The sequence below is a fragment of the Phodopus roborovskii genome, unplaced genomic scaffold, assembly GCF_943737965.1.
Source record: "Phodopus roborovskii unplaced genomic scaffold, PHOROB, whole genome shotgun sequence".
Classification (NCBI taxonomy): domain Eukaryota; kingdom Metazoa; phylum Chordata; class Mammalia; order Rodentia; family Cricetidae; genus Phodopus; species Phodopus roborovskii.
In genome coordinates, this window is record NW_026126525.1 from 19,018,544 (window position 1) to 19,025,669 (window position 7,126).

Sequence of the window (7,126 nt, forward strand, 5' to 3'; positions counted from 1 at the left end):
CTTGTCTCCTTGTTCCACCTATCTTGCTTTCCTATTTGCCAACAGTGCTTTATTCATTAACCAATATGAGAAACATATTTACAGAATGATATCTCCCATCAGATGACCCCTCCTAGAAGGCATCACCCTATCTGTGGAGTAGGAATGTGGATGGGATCGGAGGGTGTTCAGGGGGCACGGGAGGGTGGGAGAGAGGGAGAGAGGGAATGAGAGGGAACTGGGATCAATATATAAATAAGAACAATTAATAATAATAATAATAATAATAATAACAATAGACAACCCACAGAAATTACTAAATATTGCACTAGCCCAGTTCTGATAACTACCATATAGACTATTTACAGCCCTCAAAGTCTAAATAACAATAAAAATGCCCAAACAACTCAATAAGCATATGGGCTAAGGCAATAAGCAGAATACTAATCAGGAAAAGTGAAGTAGCTCTTCCCAGTGGCCTTTGCGGTTCCAATATGGCAGAGCTGAAGATGTAGGTTCGTGGTTCCAACCGGGCTTTCTCCAAGGTATTTATCAAAGATGTTCATGAAGACTCTCATAGTTGTTTCTGAAAATAATTGGCAACCAGCATTTCACGATCAGTTTAATGAAGTTTGATTACAACCACCTGATATATATATATATATATATATATATATATATATATATATATATATCAAACAAAAAAAAGAAAGAAAGAAACTAGTGAAGGAGATGAAATAGAGGTATATTTGAGAGCAAATGACCAAGAGCCATGTGGATGGTGGTTAGCTAAACTTCAGATGATGAAAGGAGAGTTTTATGTCATTGAAAATGGTGCTTCCACGTACAATGAAATAGTAACATTTGAATGACTCCAGCCTGTTAATCAAAACTGTTAAATAACTAAATAAATAAATAAAACCCTTTTTTTAAAGTGCACAGTGGATGTGCCTGAGGATTTGAGAGAGGTGTGTGCTAATGAAAATACCCATAATCATTTTAAGAAAGCAGTAGGAGCATTCAGAATTTTTCATCATCCTGAAACTACCCAGCTAATGATACTGTTGGCCAGTGAAGCAAGTGTGAAGCAGGTAAATATCTTAAGTGATATACATTTGCGAAGTATTTGGATGAAGTTGATGCGTATGTCCTGAAATGAAGAGGTCACTAAGCATTTATAATGCACAAAACAACTTGCAGCAGCTTTTCATGAAAAATTTGTTGTGAGAGAAAACTTAATGGGCCTTGCAATAGGAACACATGGTAGTAACACACAACAAGCTAGGAAGATTCCCAGAGTAACTACCATTGAGTTAGATGAAGTTACCGGAACATTTAGATTTTATGGATGTGAAATGTGAAAAAAAAGCTAGGGCCTTCTTGGAATTTGTGGAGTATTTTATTCAAATTCCCAGGAATCTTGTTGGAAAAAGTTATTGGGAAAAAAAATGGCAAATTTATTCAAGAAATAGTGGATAAATCTGGTGTGGTTCGAGTAAGAATTGAAGGAGACAATGAAAATAAACTACCTAGAGAAAACGAAATGGTTCCATTTGTATTTGTTGGCTCTAAAGAAACTATTGGAAATGTACAAGTTCTTCTAGACTATCACATCTATTACTTAAAGGAAGTAGAACAACTAAGAATGGAACACCTGGAGATTGATGAACAGCTGCGAAAGTCTGGTTCTAGATCTTATAGTGGAAGAGGCAGAGGTCGTTGGGACCCCAATTACACCTCCTTGTGATAAAAATTCTGAGCTGTCTAACCACTACGAAACAGAATCTGAGCCTAAAGATGAGCTGAGTGATTGCTCTTTAGCAGGAGAAGATGATCGAGAGACTTGAACGACATTAGCAAGATAGCAGGAGACACTCAGGAGGAAAAGGCAGAAGTGTTTCTGGAGGTTGAGGTCGTGGTGGATCACATGGTGGCAAAACCTCCATCAATTCTGTGCTCTAAGATCTAGATAGCAGTCCATACTACTTACTTGATAATACAGAATCAGGTCAGACTGAAGACACTGATGCCAACCAATCTCATCACACTACTAACCGTCGTAGGTGGTCTCATAGACAAAGGAATGATGAAGATGCTGTTCTGATGGATGTAATGACTGAATCTGATACTGTCTCAGTTAAGGAAAAGGGACTAGTCACAGTTGCAAATTATGTTTCTAGAGCTGAGTCTCAGAGCAGACAAAGAAACCTCCCAAGGAAAACTTTGGCTAAAAACAAGAAAGAAATGACAAAATTGTAATTGAAGAGCATGGTCCTTCAGAAAAGGCAATAAATGGTCCAAATGGCAATGAAATTCCTAAGCTATCGCGTACTCCAGGAGAAGAAAAGACTAAGAACTTAAAAGCATAAAACACTAAAGAAGCAGCAGTCCTGAATGGTGTTTCATAACCGCAAGAAGCTCCTAGTTTACAGTTGTTTTATATTACAGGTACAATAGTGCTTGTACAAGCTTGGCAAAGATAGAATATTGATCGCTCGTCTTACATCAAATTTTCACTTCTTCCATTTGGAATTCAGAAAGGGGAGGGATCCTGAGGAAATCATATGTTAAATATACTTTGACAACTACTGTGCTAAAAATATGTAATCAGATGTGCCTTGAGAATAATATATGTAACATTTGAAAAACAAAGTTGCTGGCTATAAAAAGAAAAAGAAAAAAAGAAAAGTGAAGCCAATAAACTTATAAAAACCCAAATCTTTGAGTATCAAGAAATCCAAATTAAAACTACATTTACATTCTATCTCTTCCCAGCCAGGATGATTAATATTAAAAAAAGAAATAGACAAAAAATGTTCAAGTAAGATTGCTGGACATAAAATAAATACCTAAACAATATAGCTGCACTGAAGACAGTGCAGAGATTTCACAAAAATCTGAAAATAATACTATCAAATTACTTGGTATACCACATGTAGTTATAAACCAGTAGAACTATGAGACAATGTATCACAGATATCCATGATTAGTACTAAGGCAACATATCACAAATATACATAAATATGATAAATTAAACACTATCCTCAGTAGTAAAACATTAGAACCAACTTACATATCCATTAACTGATTAATACAGAACACAAATTCATATATGCAAAGGTGCTTTGTTCAGACATTAGAAATAATTAACTATGTCATTGAATGGGAAACATATGCAAAGACAGATCATCATATAAAGCAATATGTGCCAGGATCAGAGGAATATATGTCTTATATTTTCTGTTTGTGAATGAAAGATTATATGTATTTGCTTGACATAAAATAAGAGTGGAATTAGTGTAAGAAAGGTAACCAGAGGAAGGGAAGAAAGGAAAGCAAAGAGAAAATTGGTATAGGGTTAATATTGTCAAAGTAGAGAATATAAATGAAAAGTACTATTTTAATGCAACATATCATTATGCGCAACACCCATAGACTAATATAAAAATGACCCACTTGTAACATGGCAAGGGGATTTATTTTCAGAACATGTGACAAAGTAACTTTTGCATGAAAGCATGCAAACAGAAAAATGAAAAGTTGGTAAGGTGAATGGATAAGAACTCATGGCAATATAAATATATAACAAATAGAGAATATTTTAGTTGATTACCTAGTGATGCTACCAAAAGCATTAGAAGGAAAGAAAGTTTTCACATATATCTTATGCACTTTTAAGAAAAATACACATTTGTGTTTGTTCCTGCCTGAATTTGTGCCTACATGTGCATACAAGTGCCTGAAAAGGATGTCACTTTCTCAGGAAATGAAGGTACAAATGGTCCTGAGATGCCATGTAGGTGCTAAGTGGCACCTGGGTCCGCTACAGGGTTAGTCAGCACTTTGATCTATCCAGCCATCACCCTAGTCATTGTACTTTTATTCTGGAAGGAATCTCTAGATTTGGTTTACAAAATAGGTTTGTGGGAAAGATACATAGAAGTTACTGCAAGAGTCAGTTTGCACTAAAAGTCCCATTTCAAGCTGAGCATGCCAAAATCTCTTATTTTCTATATCCTAAGAAGTTGTGGGCCTTGATATTAATGACTAGATATTGCAAATAAAAGCTTCTCTGATAAGGCTGGATGATCCACTTATCTATTTGTGTAAAGGTTAAAATGCATGGTGAGTTTATTACTGGGTTTATTTAGAAGAGTAATCTCACTAGTTTGTCCTATACAGCTTATGACCTATAAAGCCATGGGATTTTGACCTAGTTAACTGTACCAGGAATTAGTGCCATTTTATGCAGAGGGCTTGGAAGCAAGCCAGAAAGTGGTTGATTATTGTGTAACATTCATGGTACTCTTGTACTAGTGAACATATCTTTCCAGGACAGAATTCACCTCTTTGTAAAACTATTGATGACTTTTCTATCCTGGTAACTTTCATGGAACCTTTAAGAATGTAAAAAATATCATGTTAGGATAAGACTTTCAGGTCAGTGATCATATTGAATTCTCTGTGTATTATGACTCAGTTACAAGAGTCTTACCATCAAGTTTAGAAGGGTAACCCCAAGTAGCAACAATATCCTGCAATGTTTATGGTGGGGTTCTATAGATTTCCACAGAACAACAACTTGAAAATAGGTAAGTAATATCTACTGGGCTTTTAATTTGATAATCTATGATGTCTGGGAGAAGCACTGTTCTCCTGTGATAAGTTAACATTAATATTCCATTTATATATGTGTGTGTATACATTTATACTTCTATAGTAGCAACTTTTCATATGACATTTCAAAGGAATTTAATGTCTGATATTCTTCCAAACTTTCCCTCTTCTACCTTTCTGCCTATCTCCCATACTATTTAACCCATTTTGATCTATTAGTTCCTTTATACCACCCACTTTTATCTCCATCCCCTTGAAATCACCCACTGACACTTATTAGTATCATGTTCTTTATGTTCATTTGTATGATTAAAATGAGAAATATCCTCCCATAGTTTTAGGAATTTGAAGACTTGGTCTCCAATTGGAGACATTTTGTGTGGGAGTATAGATGGTACAGCCTTGCTGGGGGACGTATATAACTAATGTAGGCTTTGAAAGTAAAACTCTTTCCTACATCTAGCTTACTCTCTGCTTTATGCTTGTAGTTCAAGATATGAGATCTCAAGTTTCTGTTCCTGCCACTAAGCCTGTCACATGTTGCCGTGCCTCTGTTCTGCCACCATGGACTCCCAGCCTTCTGGAATTATAACTACAAATTATACTCTTTCTGCTAAACGCTTACCTGATATGGTGTTTTGTTACCAAAAAAAAAAAAAAAAAAAAAAAAAAAAAAGGAAAGAAAATGATAAAGCTCTTCAATTAAAACACACTTATGTAAACATTCAGATCTAGCCTCAGCTTATAATATAGAGAATGTCATTTGTCTATCTCTTTGCTAGTTATTATCTACTACAATGGCAAGCTTCTGTGATCAGGCTAGAGTGTGCTGCTCCCTGATCTATGGATATAGAAATTTGTCATTAGAATTCATTTTGCTTGTATGTTCCTTTAGCAGAATAATAGTAGTAGGTTTTCCATGAGGTCCATGACCTATATGTTATTGGTCACTTTAGCAATGTCATGCATAGGTTATTTTTTTTCATGGAATGGGCCTTATGTTTGCCTTTCTGAATTTCATTTACCTCATTCACAATGACTATTTTCAGTTCCATTCATATTCCTGTGGATATCATAAGCACTTTTTCTTTACAACTGAAAAATATTCTAATATATATATATATATATATATTAGAATATTACCTTGTCATTACTGTTCATCATTTATGGCCATCTAGGCTGTTTATGCTTTCTGGTTATTTTGAGTAGTGCATCTGTAAGCATGGTTTTACATGAATCACTACAGGACGATGTACAATCCTTTGGGAATATAACCAGGAATTGAATAGCCAGGTTATATGGAACATATATACATCAAAAGTCCTTCCCCAAAGGATCCTTCTGGGTCTTGTCAGGGATCATTATGGATGATGAGAAAGAAAGAATTAAGATCCAGAAATATTATACTGAGGGAAAACAGAATCTTTGGCTACATTCACAAAAGTTGTATAGTATCAAGCCCCCCAAAGCAAAGCATGGATGGGACAGCTTAGGAACTACTTGATATTGCTTGCTACTTATAGAGCAAGAGTCAGTTTCCTTTAGTATTGTGTTTTCTCAATGTCCAGTCAAATTTCCTATACCCATGTATATAAAGATTCTATTTGATATACTTCATTGTTCTTTAATAAAAAGAAAACATGAAGTTGGGAGGGGAATGTGAATGTGGTATAGGGAAGTAATTTGAGAAGAGGGAATAGTGGATGGTTTTGAACAAAGCATATTATATGCATGTCTACAAATTTAAGACAATAAATATTAAAAATAAACCATAGGTGTCAACTATGATGATACGGATCCTAGGTAAAAATGAGTGACAGTGTTTGAATTGGAATATATAGCAATAAGACTGGTGTACAATGCAGAATAAATGTCATCAATAAAGAAAGAAGGAAATTGAGAAAAATGGTTTAATGGGACATAGCCTGAGTAGATAATATGTATCCCCTAATTTTGAGGGTAAAAGGAAAATACAAATGTGAAAAGAAATGGTATATACAGTTGATGTAATATTAAATTAATGATGCTTATTGAACATTCAGGAGTGATCGGGTGAGTCTGTACATCATAATACTGGAAGCTATAAAGCATTATGATATGTGACAGCCTAGGGGAGAATCCTCACTCTCCAAAGTGAGCATCCAAAGAAAGAAGAGTTAGCTGAGGGATCACTTAGTAGAGAGTAACAGAAGAGAGGAATGTAAAACATGGGAAAGTGAAGCTATTGTTTCAGAGTGGAGGGATGAAGAAACACCCACTTATGGAAAGCTTCAGGAGTGGAAGAATAATGATATTATTGAAAAGACCAGTTTTTCTTCTGCTGATCCTCATTCTTCCATTGAGGAGTTCTGAAACTACAATGGAAATCCCAACTCAAAATACCCACAGCCAGCCTCCAAATCACAAATGATTTTTCAACAAGACTTTACAAACAATATAACAAATTCATGTGAAAATTAATTATTCCTCTCGGCACTCTACATTAGTTATTTTTGTGAAGGAAAAATAAAAAGAAGTTTAAGGATAAACC

The 7,126-nt window shown here is 35.0% G+C and overlaps 1 pseudogene; it reads left to right on the forward strand.

The window, feature by feature from the left end:
* Window positions 1-473: 473 nt before the first annotated feature.
* Window positions 474-1,826, forward strand: LOC127232236 (RNA-binding protein FXR1-like; annotated as a pseudogene).
* Window positions 1,827-7,126: the final 5,300 nt, after the last annotated feature.